Raw genomic sequence first — 18,967 nt, forward strand, 5'->3', positions numbered from 1 at the left:
TGTGGTTGTTCACTTAAGGGAGGATAGTGTACCACACGTGAAGGACAGGAAGTGCGACCAGGACGCGTGGGCGTGGATCGTTAGTTCATCGGAAGTAGTACTCCCTCTGTACATTAAATAAAGAGTTTTGTTTCGTACTTACACAATTTAAAACGATTGCTATGGAGAGAATAAGAAAACCACTCCACTATATATTAGTCGTATACACACGAGAGTACTATATGGACGCAGCTTCATTGACTTAGTGCACCTGCCTTTGGGTTTATGACAGGTGGGCCCAAAATGTGGCTGGCTCACCTGTCAAACAGCCAAAAGCAGATGGAGTGAAGGCACTGGAGCTCAGTCCATACTACATTAGTATATATATAAGCGGTAGCCTCAGCGCTTGTTCGCTAGGGTTTGCACTCTCCACACGCTTGCCGCAATACATATATGTTACACGCTGGAGGCTCAACGTTCATTTGCTAGGGTTTGCTATATTCACAGTCTCTCACTCTCTCTTCACCAGATCTAAACAAGATTACGTTGGCCTCTTGTCTCTCTCCCCCCTCATAGTTGGTGAAGGAGGCGTCCGTATCCCGTCGCACCGGGAAGGGGAGGAGGTGCAACGTTAACTCTATCGCCTTCGGCGAGGGAGGCAATCCACTGTCGGCTGCGTTGTTCTCTTTCACCCAGCGCCTATGCGGGAGGGCCACCGACCCCTTCTTCCACGCTGTCGTACGTAGTGTGGGCAGATCCGTCCTCCCGCCGCACGCCTTGCCACATCTCGACGACCCTAAGGTATAAGTTTCTTTGAAACCGTCGTTGCTCTAGCTGCATGTGGATCTTTTTCGATCTGTAGTCGAATCTAGGTCTTGGTTCAAAGAGGAAAGAAAGGTGCGGTGGGGTGGAGCATGAATCTAGGACGTGGTTCAATGAGGAAAGGAGGGAGGAAAAGTAGTATAGACTGGCTATCCAGCCGCTTTGTTGGTCGAAAAGGGAAAGGGGGGGTAACCCAGTACACACATCTATAAGGAACCGATCTCTTTGTTGAAAAGGGAAAGAAACTGGGGGGGGGGTCGGGTAGTTTGTGCAGGACTAGATTTGTTGTCCTCACATAGGAAAAAAGTTCAAAGAGAACAAATATGGGACCAACACAGATATGTTGCTTGGCTACATACTCTGCATCACCCATTTATACGTGTGGACGCACATGGTGCTAGCATGTCCCAGACAGCTATTTTGTTGTTGTTAATCTAAGAATGCCGCCGGAAAATTGAAGCAATGCCACTGTTAAAAGTAAATTACATTTTTTAACGAATGTTGTTTCAAGAGAGTGTCTCTGTTAATATGAATCGATGCTACCGTTTTAGAAATGCTACTATCCTACTTTGTTTTCCATCCAAGATAAGTTAGATGCTTCTTTCTATCACCGTTTGTTTCATCCTCCTTTATCGGCAAGAAATTGTTTCCTTTTTTGCCTCTTTTAAAACAGGGGTATCGATTCAACTTGTTGCTATTGCGACATTTTACTTCTCTACTCGAAACACATATGTTTTAAGAGTGTTTTGTGCAGTTCAACTTGAATGTCACACCGGTGACTTTGCTTAATTTTGGTGGAACTGCACAAAAGAAGATCGAGATTTGTTTCCATTGTTCCTGTCGAGTTGTTTCAAATCTTGGTCTCTACCACATGACATCTATTCAACTTGTTGCTACTGTGACATTTTGCTTCGCTATGCAAAACACTTTGCTTGATTTCAGTGCAACTGCACAAAATGAGATTGGATTTCCTATTCGTGTTAGCAGATTCGTATTTTATCCTGGTGTTCTCATGAAAGGTCAACAGGCCTTCATCCACATGATTGTGCAGTGTGCTTTGAGATGTTGTGCTACTTGTATTGGTACTGTTTTAAATAAATGTTGAATTAAAGCTATTGTATTGCTGTCTTTTCCCATTAAGTAGTGAACAAAAATGGGACCAACCCAGACATGATGCTTGTTGCTTTGTTACAACAAACTCTGCATCATGCCCTTTATAAGTAGATGGAAGCACATATTGTTGTTGCGCCCACTCTCCCCTAGAACTGTTTATGCTTTTTGTTAATCTAATGCCGCTGGTAAAATTAAGCAATGCCACTCTCAGAATTAATTAACTACTGAATCTTAGTTCAAAACTGCAACACTTGTTAGGAATGGTACTATCCTGGTTTGTAGTTCTTTCTACATGTTTAACCAAGGTATTGTTAAGATAATGTCTCTTTAAAAATGAATCAGTTGCATTGTTTTGGGAATGGTACTTTTCTGCTTTGTCGTTCTTTATACATGTTGAACCAAGGCATTGTTAAGATAATGTCTCAGTCAATATGAATGAATCACACTGATAGAGAATTGCTCCTCTCTTGCTTTGTTTCCCATTAAGACAAGTCATCAACCATTATTTCTCAGTAACTGTTTCCCTTATACCTATTGTTGCTTACAGGGATATCAAAATTAAAGCTCGCTTTTATTCCGACTTCGATTTTAGTTGAACTGCACCAAAGGAGCCAATGTGTCCAAGGCAAACTGCTGCGTTACTGGGTCCAGTTGGTCGTTCCACTTTGCAGAAAGAAGCAGTCACTGGATGCGGTACATTACAGAAGGAATGACCGAGAAGCTTTACAGAGTATTATTAGACACCGGTGACATGACTAGTCTGCAGAGACCATTGGCAATTTAACAATTCGTGGAGTGCCCTGGGCAAAAAGTGCCCAAACAAGTACAAGAAGCTAAGACAGGACACGATCATAGGCATTACATATTTTGAATGGGAAAAGCTTGTCAAAGTTTAATCATTGATTTCAACAAGAAGACGTTAGTTTAATATATTGGAATTGGAAAACCTTGTCAAAATTTGCTCATTGATGTCAGCAAGAAGACGTTAGTTTAATATATTGGAATTGGAAAACCTTGTCAAAATTTGCTCATTGATGTTAGCCAGAAGACATGCATTTGATATTTTTGAGTGGGACGCCCTTGCTGTGAGCAGCGTCGAGTGTTTTTTCCTATTCCTGTGTTCAGTTTAGAAGTAAATAGTTACTCTGCTGAGATATTCTTGTGTTAAGAGTTTGTTCTGAATATTGTCTATGTAATGCCAGGCCTTGTGTTTGATTGCAAAGTTGAGCTTGGAATGTTGTGGCATGTGGCATCACGAGCTGTTCACCGTGCCTCCTGAGAATAATGCTTCGTATTGTTTTGCATGTCGATCTAATGCCAGTGATTTGCTTGTTAAGAAGATCATCCTCTTCTGTTGTTTCTGTGCGTAAGAATTCATCGTCTGATGTTTCATTCATAGCCTATACGACATGTCGGGTAGGTTAGACGTGAAACCATATGATCTTCCGACCAACTCATGATATTAGGCCATGATTGGATCATCGTTTTCCAACCAAAACCGCTTGTAAAACTGACGCTTGTAATTAAAGCAGATGGTCTCGGGCGAAGGTGCTTGGTTGGTCGATTTCGACTAGTAAAATATCGAAAGTACTTCACACATGATAAAAACGTTGAACGACACTCGGACGATTGCTAATCCAGCCATTAGCTGCTGTTTCAGCCTTGCCCATGGATGGCATGATACGCACGTCATGCATGTATCATCTGGTAATGTCGTCCATATAGCAATGCTCGTAAAATATACACTGGTCTTTCAAATTACAAGCGTAACCCGCCGGTTTTACTTACAGACCTCGGGCCTTCCGATGACGAGTAAATTACACTTGTATGTTAATACAGGTTTGAAATAAACCAGAGTTCCCAAGCGCGGCCTTACCGTTTCATGCCGCCTTAGTTTCTCGAAGGTGCTCATAGGTGTCTGGTGATCCTGGCTTCCTGAATGAGCAGCGGGCGCTGTATCAAACCTCCGTAGGGCCCGTGAGGCCCTCTCCATTGTCCTTTGAGTTGTTGCGCTTGCCGTGGCGCCGAGCATTGTTAACATGGTCAACAAACATGAGGATTCAGGAGATGACTTTATTTTGACTGGATGACACTAGGGACCCACTAGGGCCATAGCCGTACGTACGCAAGTGCCTCCATATTATGTACAACTATATTTTTTGCTTTCTCCTGGTTTCCTGACATCACAGTCCCACACCATTGTCAACCAATGTAGTCAATATAAACGAGAGAATTGCACAAGGTGCGGCCGACAGCTGGGACCAAGCAGCTCGAGCAGTATTTGTGTTTTTTAGGCGTGAGCACTGCAGAGTTTTTCTTGGCGATGATCTCGTTGTTGTTCAGAGGAGAGCAAGGTATTAACTGGGCGGGCTGTGGCCCATCTAGCCCAGGCCAGATATCCAGCCCAGATACTACTTTTTTCAAGATGAAAATGGCTAGCCCAGCTATACGTCTTTTTGAGGAATACCCAGGCAAGGTCAACTTGTTATTCTCCGCCCCGCTGTGCTGCAAATATTTCCTATGAGGGATGCATTAGGCTTAACAGAAAAATGGGCTTTAAAAATAATAAATGGGATGTAACTATAAAAACTGGGCAGTAAATATAAAAAAATGCACCAAACATGAAATTAGTTTATAAAATATTATTTATGGATTTTGAAAATCTTAAATTTTCATTGTTGCACGCGCAATGTTTCGTTGGATTTTTACGTAATACAAATTTATATTTAATATGAATAGAAATTTCGGGATAAAAATATTTCGGATTCCATCAAAATGTGGGAAATTTTATTGAATTCTATCTTCAACGGTTGGTTGAAATTATTAATCGTTGTCCTAGCTAGAAAATGGGCTGTACTTTTAACAAACTGTAAATGGGCTGTTGTAAATTCCATTAGAATTCAAAAATGGGCTGTACATTCTTACAAAACGCAAATGGGCTATAAGTTCTCTGCCACACACTTGTGGGCCTACTAAGTGACGCGTCCCCTAAAAAAAGTTGATGCGTATGCAAGGCTTTGTCAATTTATTATAGTCAACACACTGTTCTAGCAGCAGTGGCCGTTGGATGTCTATCCAATGGATGCCGTGCTTCTTCTTCAATCTCGGATATTCTTAGCTTCGGCCGCCCAAAAAATGATTCCTCCCCCTGACATCTGGGGCGCACCGTTTCAGAGGTTGACCTGTGGGCCTACTAAGTTGGAGCGTACAAAGGGCTTTGTCAACTTAGTCAATATAAACGATTCTAGCTTCAGTGACCGTACGATGTCCATCCAACGGCCGTAGTGCTTCTTCAACCTCTGGTCTTCTTGGTCCAGCCGCCCAAAGCAGCGCTGGTCGTGCCGCCTGCTCCTGCCTCCCGTGGCTGGCTGTGCTGTCGCGGAGGCCTCACCGCCCCCATACTACTCCCACCGCTGGCCAGGCCATCCCTCCACTCACCCACACCCCCTGTTATTCTGCGGCGACGGCAGCCTCACACCGCAGCCGAACCAGTGAACCCTCGTACTCCTCTCTGCGCGGGCTTCCGCTGCTGCGTCTTCCCCGGCTCCGCGTCCACCCCTTCCTAGGCGTCGCCATCGTCCATCGCCCTGGTGCTCTCGGTGCGGCGTGGTCAACATGGTCAACGACCGACTTCCATCGGAAGAGTACTCTACGTGGAGAGGCTGACAGCTGGGTCCACGGCGGCCGCAAGGAAGTGCCTCCTTATTACGCGCAAAATAATTATTCCTCCACCTGACAGCAGGGACCCGCCGGACGGGCCACCTTATTTTGCGAAAAAAATGTTTCCCCCTGACTGCTGGTACCCACCGGACGGGCCACCGTATTTCACGAAAAAAATGTTCCCCCCACTGTCAGCTCGGACCCACCGGAAGTGCCTCTTTATTACTCACAAAAAATGAATACTCCCCCTGCTAGCTGGGACTCACCTTGGTGGGAAGCTGACTTGTGGGCCTACTAAGTTGACGGGGACGGAGGGCTTTGTCAACTTAGTCAATATAAACGATTCTAGCTCTAGTGACCATACGATGTCCATCCAACGGTCGTAGTGCTCCTTCAACCTCTGGTCTTCTTGCTCCAGCCGCCCAAAGCAGCGCCGGTCGTGCCGTCTGCTCCTGCCTCCCGTGGACGGCTGTGCTGCCGCGGAGGCCTCACCGCCTCCATACTACTCCCACCACTGGCCAGGACATCCCTCCACTCCACTCACCCACACCCCCTGTTATTCTGCGGCGACGGCAGCGCAGCCGAACCAGTGAACCCTCGTACTCCTCTCCGCGTAGGCATCCACTGCCGCGTCTTCCCCAGCTCCACATCGTCCCCTTCCTAGGCCTCGCCATTGTCCACCGCCGTGGTGCTCTCGGCGCGGCATGGTCAATGTGGTCAACGACCGAATTCCATCGGAAGAATACTGTATGTGAAGAGGCTGACAGCTGGGTCCACGGCAGCCGCAAGGAAGTGCCTCCTTATTATGCGGAAAATAATTATTCCTCCACCTGACAGCAGGGACCCACTGGACGTGCCACCAGTATTTCGCGAAAAAAACGTTTGCCCCTGACTGCTGGGACCCACCCGACGGGCCATCGTATTTCGCGAAAAAAACGTTCCCCCTGCTGTCAGCTCGGACCCACCGGAAGTGCCTCCTTATTACGCACAAAAAAATGAATACCCCCCTGCTAGCTGGGACCCACCTTGTTGGGAGGCTGACTTGTGGGCCTACTAAGTTGACGGGGACGAAGGGCTTTGTCAACTTAGTCAATATAAACGATTCTAGATCTAGTGACCGTACGATGTCCATCCAACGGCCGTAGTGCTTCTTCAACCTCTGGTCTTCTTGCTCCAGCCGCCCAAAGCAGCGCCGGTCATGCCGTCTGCTCCTGCTTCTCGTGGTCGGATGTGCTGCCGCGGTGGCCTCACCACCCCCTACTATTCCCACCGCTGGCCAGGCCCTGCGGCGACGGCAGCCTCACACCACAGCTGAACCAGTGAACCCTTGTACTCCTCTTCGCACGGGCTTCCGCTGCCGCGTCTTCCCCGGCTCCCTGTCATCCCCTTCCTAGGCCTCGCCATCGTCCACCGCCCTGGTGCTCTCGGCGCGGCGTGGTCAACGTGGTCAAGGAATGACTTCTATCGGACGTGGACTGTATGTGGAGAGGCTGACAGATGGGTCCACGGCCGCAGCAAGGAAGTGCCTCCTTATTACGCGGAAAATAATTATTCCTCCACCTGACAGCAGGGACCCACCGGACAGGCCACAGTATTTCGTGAAAAAAATGTTTCCCCCCTGACTGCTGGGACCCACCAGCTGCACCTTCGCACGCAAGGAAGTGCGTCTGGGCAAAAAAACGATTCACCCCCCTGACTACTGGGACCCACCAGTTACATCTTCGCACGCAAGGAAGTGCGTCCGGGCAAAAAAAAACGATTCGCCCCCCTGACTGCTGGGACCCACCAGCTACATCTTCGCACGCAAGAAAGTGCGTCCGGGCAAAAAAAACCAATTCGCCCTCTGACTGTTATCGCGCATACGGGCAGGGTCTCTAACGCCTATCGCGCATACGTACATGGCTAGGTCGGAACGGAGAAACAGCGTCGTCATCGTGTTCATGAGGAGCCAACCGACTGGGTCGGAACGGAATGCGTGGTCATGTTCATCGGGAGGGCTTGGACGGAACAGGCGATGGAAACGAGGCCTGGCGTACCGCACAACTGAGGAAACGACCTTGTGTTCGACTGGCCACATTCGAAACGGGGTCCTGTTGATCGGGAGGGGCCTGGCGTACCGCAAAACGGAGGAAATGAACCTCCTACGGTCGAAACAGGGGTCCTGTTGATCGGGAGGGGTGTGGCATACCGCAAAACGGACGAAACGTACTTGTGTTGGAGCGCTACGGTCGAAACGGGGGTACTGTTCATCGGGAGGGGTGTGGCGTACCGCAAAACGGACGAAACGGACTTGTGTTGGAGCGCTACGGTTGAAACGGGGGAAGGGGTGTGGCGTACTGCAAAACGGGACTCCACAGGATACTGTTCATCTCCATCGTCGACCTCCTCCAGCCTCCACGGGCTCTTGTTCATCCAGCCTCCACCGCGCGCTACTCCACCGGCTACTGTTCAACCACCCCTCCACGGGCACCCCTCCACCGTCTACTGTTCATCCAGCCCTCCACACCACGGGGTCCTGTTCAACCACCCCTCCACGGCCACCCCTCCACCATCTACTGTTCATCCAGCCCTCCACACCACGGGTTCCTATTCATCCAGACCCCCCCCCCCCCCCGCAACGCTCACTGTTCATCCAATCGATCGGCTTCAGTTAGCAGCAGTAGAGAAGGAATCGCTCCACCAATTTCAGTTAACAGCCATCGATCAATCGCTCGGGTTCAGTAACGCGTAGCCTGCAGTGCAATCACTCGGGTTCAGTTAGAGCCTAACGCCTCGCTCGGCTTCAGTTAGAGCCAACGCCTCGCACACACGCGCGTACATATGAGAGAAACGCGCATCGCTCCGCCCCCGACCTCCCACAGTAACCAGCAACTCCCCGAAATTTCCTCCCCCTCGCTTCTACCACGGTATTTTCCGTCATGGATGGCCCAAAGAATGTCATGCAGCTGCGTCTCCGGCCTGCCCAGGACGAAAAGCCCATTTTTTGTCATGATTTTTTGTCATAGAAGTAGGAACCCACCACATCTATGATGATACCGGGTTTTGTCACAATTATCGTCATAGAAGTGTCATATGTATGACAGAATTTTTTTTTCGTTCGGCGCAAAATGTCACGGATGTGTCTTTTTTTGTAGTGCTCGCATAAAAGATAAGAATTGAAACATAAAGAGAGCATCATGAAGCATATGACTAGCACATTTAGGTTTAACCCACTTCCTATGCATAGGGATTTTGTGGGCAAACAACTTATGGGAGCAAGAATCAACTAGCATAGGAAGGTAAAACAAGTGCAACTTCAAAACAATCAACACATAGAGAAGAAACTTGATATTATTGAGATATGTAAGAGCATAAGTTCCTCTCTTATAATGATTTTCAAAGGAATCATGAATGGATTCAACAATATAACTATCACATACAACACTCTTTTCATGATGCACAAGCATAGAAGATTTATTACTCTTTATGGCATACATGTCATCATAATAATCATCATAGATAGCAACTTTATTGTCATAGTCAATTTAAACCTCTTCCAAAATAGTGGATATATCACTAAATAAAGTCATGGCCTCTCCAAATCCACTTTCATCAATATTGTAATAAGATTCAACACCCTCCAAAATAGTGGGATCACTACTACCTAGAGTTGACACTCTTCCAAACCCACTTTCATCAATGTAATCATCATAAATAAGAGGCATGCTATCATCATAATAAATTTTCTTATCGAAAGTAGAAGGAATCAAAGGATCATATTCATTAAGCAAAGCATCCCCAAGCTTAGGACAAGCACTATTTCCAGCAAATAAATCTTCAAACATTTCATACTCATTAAACATAGCATCCCCAAGCTTGTGGTTTTGCATATTATCACATTTCTTATCAATAGCATGAATGGCACCAATAGTATAGTAAATATTATTATCGTATTCTTCCAAGCAAGTGCCAAACAGATTTCCAAGATTATAAGAAGTATCATTATCTTCCCAATCATAATCATCACAACAAGAAATAGGTATCACAAAATCATACTCAATATCATCATCCTCCATCAACATATTTGATTCACTTTCATGAGGCACAATGGTGATAGGAGCAACATTACTTGGAAGAGATACCTTTTTACCTTTCTTCTTTCTTCTTCTTTTCTTCTTCTTCACCGTACCATGTGTGGGTTTAATTATTTTATTCAAGCTTCTTGTTGAAGAGATTGATTGGATAGGAAGCTCCTCCTCGTTACCCGATTCATTATAATGAACACTAGGAGGGTATTGGGAAATATTTTCCCTTTCATTAGTACTCTCTTCATATTCTATTTGTTCTCTTCTCTTTAGATAGTTGGCAATATAAGGATTCTCAATGCAATTTACCACACAAAACATATAAATTTCTTCTAGATCAAAATCAAGAAACCTCTCGGGATTTGGAAAACCCTTAGTTATATGCTTTGTTTCTTCATACCCCAAAAGAAGACTAAGCTCTTTATGATGCTCAAGGGTAATCAAGTTATCACAATTCTTGGACACGATTTGATCATGAAATAATTTGCACTAGAGATTTAAATGACCACGTTCATTGCAAATTTCACAAGGATGGCGAAAAAAATACATCTTTCAGCACAATCATCTACCCTCTCTTGCAACTTTTTTCGCTTCTAAATATTTACGCTTCTTACAAAATCTATCTTCCCTTTTTGGTGTGCACAGGCACTCCCAATTCACTCCACAAGAAGTGACAAGCTTATAAGAAACATTTTTATCATGACTTGCGCAATCATCATTAGCATTTTGGATATTCAAAGAATTCATACTAACAACATTGCAATCATGCTCATCATTCAAATATTTTGTCCCAAACATTTTGTTGACTTCTTCTTCTAACAATTGAGCACAATTTTTTGATCCATCATTTTCAAGAGAGATATTATAAAGATGATCAATAATGTAATGCAACCTTAGTTCCATTTTTATGTAGCTTTCTTTTATGAACCAAACTAGTTATAAAATGAGAAACTAAAAGATTCAATTGCAAGATCTAAAGACATACCTTCAAGCACTCACCTCCCCGGCAACGGCGCCAGAAAAGAGCTTGATGTATACTATGCAACTTTATTCTTGTAGACTCGTGTTGGGCCTCCAAGCGCAGAGTTTTGTAGGACAGTAGCAATTTTTCCTCAAGTGGATGACCTAAGGTTTATCAATCCGTGGGAGGTGTAGGATGAAGATGGTCTCTCTCGAACAACCCTGCAACCAAATACAAGAAATCTCTTGTGTCCCCAACACACCCAATACAATGGCAAATTGTATAGGTCCACTAGTTCGGCGAAGAGATGGTGATAAAAGTGTAATATTGATGGTAGAAATATATTTTTATAATCTGAATAAATAAAAACAACAAGGTAGAAAATAGTAAACAGCCACAAAAACGGTATGGCAATGCTTAAAAACAAGGCCTATGGTCCGTACTTTCACTAGTGTGATCTCCTCAAGTGTGGCGTAGAGTTCACTCCAAATTTACTTGTTATATAGAAATTGTTGTCGGGCACGAAACCACCACAAAGCTATCCTTTAGAATAACACCTTAAGATGCAAATCAACCAAAGCCCTAATGTCATCTAGATATCCCAATGTCACCGCGAATATCCGTGGGTTTGATTATACGATAAGCATCACACAATTTCAAATTTATCTATTTGGTTCCCAAGGAGTGCCCCAAAGTATCTATTGGAAAGTCAACATGAGAACGTGTGCCAACCCCTATGCATAGGCCCTAAAGTCACGGAACCCGCAAGTTGATCACAATAATACACATCAAGTAACAATTGGATATCCCAATGTCACTACAGATATCCTCATGCAAAACACATATTAAGTGCTCTCGAATCCTTAAAGACTCCATCCGATAAGACAACTTCAAAGGGAAAACTCAATACAAGATAGAGAGGGGAAATAACCCATATGATTCATCTATGTCAACAAAGCCCATCAAGATCGTTCCATCTCAAGAGCATGAGAGAGAGAGAGAGAGAGATACAACACATAGCTACTGGTACATACCCTCAGCCCTGAGGGTGGACTACTCCCTCCTCATCATGGTGGCCGCCGGGATGATGAAGATGGCCACCGGAGATGATTCCCCCCTTCGGAAGGGTGCCGGAACAGGGTCTAGATTGCTTTTCGGTGGCTACAGAGCTTTGCGGCGGTGGAACTTCTGATCTAGGGCTACCCCGAAGGGTTTCAGAATATTTGAGAATTTATAGTGCAAAGAGGGGGTGCAGGAGGCCACCGAGGTGGGCACAACCCACCTGGGCGCGCCAGGGGGCCCTGGCGTGCCCTGGTGGGTTGTGCCCCCCTCGGGGCACCCCCCAGGTGCAGCTCTGGCCCATTGGGTTCCTTCTGGTCCAAAAAAAATCTCCGTAAAGTTTCATTGCGTTTGGACTCCGTTTGCTATTGATTTCCTGCGATGTAAAAAACAAGCAAAAAACAAAAACTGGCACTGGGCACTGGGTCAATAGGTTAGTCCCAAAAATGATATAAAGTTGCCATAAAATGATTCTAAAACACCCAAGAATGATAAAATAACAACATGAATACTTCATAAATTATAGATACGTTGGAGACGTATCACTAACTGCCTCGTCGTGCCTGCCCATCATGCTCTTACCGCCCTCCCATATCGCTATGCCCCCTGCTCACAGCCCGCGCCGCCCATCCTAGTGCCACCCTGGTATACCCTGATCCGGTCATCGCTTGCGCGGCCTGCGCCGCCGCCATCTCCTTGCCTTCTCACATGATATCGCTGACTCGCGCGATGCCTCCGAGGCCACCCCAACTTGAACCCCCTCCACGGCCAGGTCATCTTGCGTGTGTTGCATCTACCATTTTTCTTGGCATGTAGTAGAAATTAGTGTTCTTCGTAGTCTTGCAAATGCATTTATCTTCATGTATATATTTTCAGTCCTTGTGCTTGCCAATTAGAGATGAAATTCGAGTGCTCATGCAAATTGTTGGAATTCCGTGGCTATGCCAATAAACCTATCAAGTTGTCAATGATTTCTTATGGTCATTTTTGCCATTGCACAATACTTCTTCATAGGTATAAATACTTGTAGCTTTCTGGGTATAAACTACCTGTAGTTCGCATCCTTTGTTTCTCTACTGTGTTTAGTAAAGATTAATTTATCCATGTTGTAAAACATTATTAGCATAAATTGACGCTCAGCCGTGTGACTTCCTCCAATAGAAAGCACCAGCCCTGGAACCAAAAACATTCAGTGGACATAGCAATCCCGTGCAACACAATCTTGGATAAATTAATTTATTTTCTGGTCCAGATATGATTTTTTAGTGTAGAATTAAATTAGAAATGGTTAGTCTAAGGTATTCCTACTTTGGTTTTCTTTAGGTTTCTACCAATTATTATTGTTTGTCTTCTGAATTATGTTGACTTGAATGCAGCTGTTGGTCAGTCCATGCTAACGGCCAAGCGAGCATCATTACCAATGGAGCCATTTCCAAATGGTGAAGATGCAGTCACATTTGTGGTTCAAACCAATTTAAAGTGAAAAAAGGGTTGCTCTTTGACAAAACTAGGATAAAGCCTGATTGTAGTTTCCAGGGAAAGCACTTTTTAAAACCTGACCAGCTCTAGATAGGCTTCTTTCAGTTGCCTCCATTATGGAATCATTCATATATAAATTTATACCTGCTTCAACTTTTTGAGATTTTACTATAGGTTCTTTTTGATTTTATAGACATCAGCAAAACATTCAAGCTAGGAAGCTGCCACACGACCCTAGGCTTGATGATGGTAATGCCATCACGAGGTCGACCAATTACATAGACACTGCATCCTGGACTAATGGACAGCAGCTCTGGACAGTGGCGAAGCTACACCCCAGGCCTGGGGGGCCTGTGCCCGGGTCATGGCAGGAGTATGCTTTGTTGACTGTAACAGTATTGTTACTGTTGGTCACTGTACATTACTGTAGCAACGAAGGAGGCCCGGGGACCAGCGCTAGCCTGGCTCCGCCCCTGGCTCTGGACAACAGCCCGAAGCCCACACGACCCTATGCTTGATGATGGTAATGCAAATCCCTCCACGCCCGACCTCTTCCTCAGTTCGGAATGATTGTTCCTATAGTAGTGGGGATGAAAAACTATTCTAACTACCTTTTCTGGAAATTGTTTCATGGTGTCCAATGCAGGCTAAATTTTAAGTTGATGTAACTTTGTACACTTATGTTCATCTCTGCCATAAGAAAGGCAGAGATTAGTACACAACATATCGGGCAGTAAAAGGTAAATTAGATCCTTACTGAACCGCAGGTTGCAAGTTTCTTCGTGTCGTGATTGGAAACAATGTGGGATCAAGACTTGATGACCATGTAATATTTTAGCCTGACCTACTGAACCAGGAACCAACATTGCTAAGTTTCAACATTTGGGAAAATACCAGACGGAAAATCAGCTAAAACCGAGCAAATTGTTAGATCCTCATGGTGTTTATGATGAACTTTGTAAGTGTAGATAAGCAAGAAAGCTTCTACAGATATCAGTGCACCATCTCTTATGCAAAGTTATTGCAACTGATTCATTTCCACACGCCGGTAAGATCTACAGAGCTTAGCAAAATCTCTCATCTTAAATCTACCAGGGTTTGGTGTAGTTCCTTTTAATTTCCAGGAACACAACAACCATGCTAGCAATTTCCTAGGTAAATTTCCAGGATTGTTTAATTGTGCATGTATCAGCTGAGGCATCATAATAGTTTGTAAATTTTAGTCAGGAAGGTCTTTGTGTGGCTTTTGGCATCCTAAATTTTGTGTGTATTCTTTTTTTATTTCCTGGTTAGCTTTGCGAAACAATAATTATTGTAGCCACTGATCCGATCATGGACAATTTCCTTATTGTACAATTTGCATTCTAGAATAATAGCCTTTCTCCATTGATTAAATGTTGATAGCACGGCGACATGTTTAGCTCATATTTAATCTTTCCAGAACTAAGCTTAGTTTAGAGGAAGTCTATCTTGCATTCCATCCATGCCATAAAAAAAATGAATCTCATGTTGTATTGATTTGTTTATTACTTCCAAATGTTCCGAAACTATATACGAAATGGATACAGTCTGGCTTGCATGCCATCCATGCCATACAAAAAATGAATCTCATGTTTTACACTACACCACAACACGGATGCAACGGCATGTAATCTGCCGGGAGAAGTCCCCTAAGAGGGCAGATAAACTGCCGGGACAGCCATTCTCCCGGCAGATAGAACTGCCACGAGAACGGCTGCCGGGAAATAGATCTCCCGGCAGTTACACTGCCAGGAAGCCTCGTTGTCCCGGCAGATAGAAGTATATGCCAGTAATGCAATTGCTGACAGATAGTCTGCCCTTGTTTTTTACTTACCCCGACACGTTTCCTGATCCTGGTAGTGTATATGTTGCTTTCGATTTCTATTCATCCAGGAATTTGGTAGCATTTATATTTCTTTTGATTTCTATTCATACATGGATTCACTCAAGATTCAACAGCAGATCTCAAACACGTAATGACGAACACTTTAGTATTTTGACTTTCGTACATGCATTCAGTAGCATCCAGCTACATTAGTAAACATTATTTACATGTAAGACAATAATATTTTTTGTTCAAACTAAGCTAAACAAATGGTTTGAGGTATGAATACAAGAAACATCATGTAGACTTCAAGTGCTATCATGTAGACGTCAAGTGCTATCATGTAGAAGAAACATCGTGTAGAGAGTAGCACAGAAGATATTCCAACGATGATGCCAACCTGAAAGGAGAAGATGGTAGATCTGCTATAAGCTAATAACCTTGGTAAACTATCTATATTTTTTTGACTATATTTTTTAAAAAAAAATTGACTATAACTATCTATATTGTAGCACAAAAAATGGAGATAGGCTCAGACATCAAACACTAATGGCTCGCCTCTTGAGGGGGGATTTCACATGCCGGAGGATATGGGAACAGAATTGATAGCAAAGTTTGCCAGGAACCTGCGTGAATAAATCCATTAAATATCGTGCCCTAATATGTTCTTGGCTCCACTACTAGTACTTGTCCTGACATAAATTTGCTTGCAAACATACTAGCTGAATTATTGAATATTACTTCTAAAGCGATGAAACTTACACAAATAATAGACACCAAAAGGTCGGCCAAACTTTGGTGAAGCCCGGCAAATGAGCATAAGATATGCATATATGTAACTGCAGAGAAAATAGTTAGTTCAAGGTATTGGAAGGATATAAAAGATCTGCATCCAGCGACATAAACAAAGTTATACAAATCCAGTCTTTCTAATCAATTTAAGAATTCATCACAAATTTTCCTCCATGCACAAGACTTCGAGTACGTGAGATAGGATCAGATAATATCTCAATTCTCCTCCATGCACAAGACTTCGAGTTGTAGTGAACTCGATTCCTAAAGCTTTGTCTAGAAATAACAAAAATATACATGAGATAGGATCAGATAATATCAAGGCGTTACTATTCCAAAGCAAGTAGTCATATCATGTTTTAAACCAGATGCGTAGCTAACAGAAAACCTATTTCTGCTAGCATCATTTTCAGCTCAGTGTGTATCTACAACAAGATTCCTGATGTGTACAAAATACTTAACAGTGTAATGCCAGGTCAGCCACTTTTTACACATGAAAAAAATACTGGACTGTGTGTAGGAATACAAGATAAGGCATCACATATGCACTCCATAAATGATTATATGGCAGGAGGCCTGCGACTCTGTTTCAAGTACTACCCAATAACAAAAGACTCAGCTTCAGAAAACACAGGGCATGCAAAAGCTCAGTTCCAGGACATGTAAAAGCTTCCAATAGTTGTATGCATAAAAATGCTAAGCAAATTCAGAACATGCATACATACACATGCCAAGCAAAATCTCGGCTCATATGTTTACTGCAGTTTTATTTGCATGAAGCATATAAGAAACGAAATGCTAAATAAGTTTCAATGTTCTGAAATAGCAGCAAACATGTATCCAAAAGCAAAATACTGAATCTAAGACTTAACTACCAAGATTATTACCTCCTCAGCTTGCTTGTGGTTGCCTACTCATGTTGCTGCTTTTGCCATGAAGTTATAAGTCATTCTCAGCTGCATATATAGAAGCAAAGACTTTTAAGCTATCAACCATAATAGTCATTGGTAAATATATAATCATAAGAGCATAAGCTTATGTGCTTGTATGGAGTAGTCGACGCTGCTTGGTGGAGAGGACAAACAAGATGCACACTGCTCACAAAACAAACAATCTAAAATATTATTTCAGTGAAAGCATCAAATGAAAATTAGGGAACAGTTTGTAAGAATTACATATAGGAGAAAAGAGCATGGTAGTCAGCTAGCCCCATGACCCAATTCTCAAAAAAATTCTACTTAGGAGCATATCTCCCAATTTCCATTACTGAAAACATCACATGTCTCAAGTTCGTCCCTCTCCAGGGGTACCTCAAAACATCAGAAACTAAGCCACACACACCAGCACTACTACCAAACTACACGCAGAACCTAAACAACGAGCATCCAAACGTTCTAATTATCAGCAACAATACTACCAGGGTTATATTACTTGCACGTGGCACTGCGAGTAGGTCTTTTCTAAAATCTGAACCACAGGCACATCTTAAGCTATTTACCATCTCTGTGAACATAGCTTTGGTTGAATTTGTTCTTAAGCGTTAAGCTAAATAAAAACAGTTTTAAGAACAGGGGATCTGGTAGTTCAATAAGTCATGATGCCATGCAATTTCCAGTAGGGGCTACAGTACAAAACCCAATTGCTCTCATTTTACTCTAGAAAATTAAATTATCAGGCAAATGTTTTTCAATTCAATAATAAAGGTTGCAACACTTGAAGGGATTTCTACTATGATAGACAACTACTGATAATTAAATTCCTGAGTCACATGACTGGGAGCAGTGGCAAACTGGCAATAGAAAATTATAGAAGAAAATTCCAGATCAGACCCCATATATCTATTTTCATAAAACTATCACATTCACTAGTTAAAATTATTAAACTCTAGAAGCGTTACTTCACTTTCAGTCTACATGTGCAGAAAAAATAGACAGAAAGAAGTTCTCTAGCTATATGTGCAGCACGACCTTGAAACTTAATTTGCCGAAGCTTGCATGTAGTACACCTACTGGGATTCACTGATTTAATATGTAGTCGAAGCATCCATTTGCTGCAATGGAAGATCTCTTCACCATAAGCAAAACTTGGGCTATCGGATGACAAAGCTAGTCGTTATCTTCAGAACTGTAGTGTCATATAAACTCAAACACTTTCTGAAGTCATTCTAGTTACTGCTCAGAAGAAAAAAGGAACAGAAGTTTGCAAAGATTGAAATCTCACCGGCCAAGTGCTCTCGGTGAGCAAGGAGGCGGGGCTGCACCTGGGGGAGGATGTAGATGAGGTGGAGCTTCTCGGGAGAGGGGCCGTACAGGAAGGTCCATTGCTCGGGTGAGGGAACCAGGAGGCGGCCCAACTTAGTGCTCGGGGAAGGATGCTCGTGGAGGAGGAGGCCCTGCTCGGGGGAGAAAGCTTGAGGAGGAGGAGGCCTGCTCGGCGGAGGAAACCTGTGGAGGAGGTCGCTGTTGTGGTGGGGATGGAGGGCGGTCGGCGGCATTCCTCGGGAGGAAGCAGGCGCTGGGTGCGCGGGGGATGGGGACGAAGCGGCGAAGGGCTTCCTTGGTAGAGAAGGGTGCTCGGCGACAACTAGGCGGTCAGCGGCGACTGTGTTCGGGGAAGACGCCGGCGCTGCTGTCGAGTGGTTGGTGGCGGCGGCGGCGGCGGCGTGGTCGGGGTTGAGGGTTAGGTCTTGGAAGGAAGAACTGGTCAGGGGCTCAAGCCGACGACCAAAGGAACCCTCGTGAAAAATTTGGATCTCGCGCCACCTTTGTCCCGCGCGAGCGCGCTTGGCCCAATTGTGTTTTTTTGAGAAACGGCCCAATTACTTTGGTTACGCGTAGCATACAAGCTCCCGGCAGACAACAGGCCGCGGTTTAGTTGGGCCGGCAGATAGGATGACCTGCCAAGTGGACATTGTTGCCGGCAGTTCGTGTGCCCTCGTTTGTTAACTTCTCCCGGCAGTTTCTCTGCCTGTAAGTACTTCTACCGGCAGATATTCAATTCCCGGCAGTTCCTTTGCCCTTGGTTTGGTATTTCTCCCGGTAGTTAACCGCCCCTAATTAAATGTTGTGGTGTAGTGTTATTGATTTGTTTATTACCTCCAAATGTTTCGAAACTATACGCGAATGGATACAGTCTTTTTGAATTGTGGTTCCACTCCAGGAGAAGCTGAGAGAAACTAAAAATGGGGGCAAA

At 44.2% G+C, this 18,967-nt stretch overlaps 1 long non-coding RNA gene across 1 annotated transcript; it reads right to left on the bottom strand.

The window, feature by feature from the left end:
• Positions 1–15,141: 15,141 nt before the first annotated feature.
• LOC123042406 (uncharacterized) lies at positions 15,142–18,493 on the bottom strand. Its single transcript, XR_006418777.1, has 4 exons — positions 16,663–18,493; positions 15,746–15,822; positions 15,522–15,609; positions 15,142–15,383 (listed from the first exon to the last, which is right to left on the bottom strand). It is a non-coding gene; the product is annotated as an uncharacterized lncRNA (long non-coding RNA).
• Between the last annotated feature and the right edge of the window lie 474 nt (positions 18,494–18,967).

The sequence above is a fragment of the Triticum aestivum genome, chromosome 2B (assembly GCF_018294505.1).
Source record: "Triticum aestivum cultivar Chinese Spring chromosome 2B, IWGSC CS RefSeq v2.1, whole genome shotgun sequence".
NCBI classification, from domain to species: Eukaryota; Viridiplantae; Streptophyta; class Magnoliopsida; order Poales; family Poaceae; genus Triticum; species Triticum aestivum.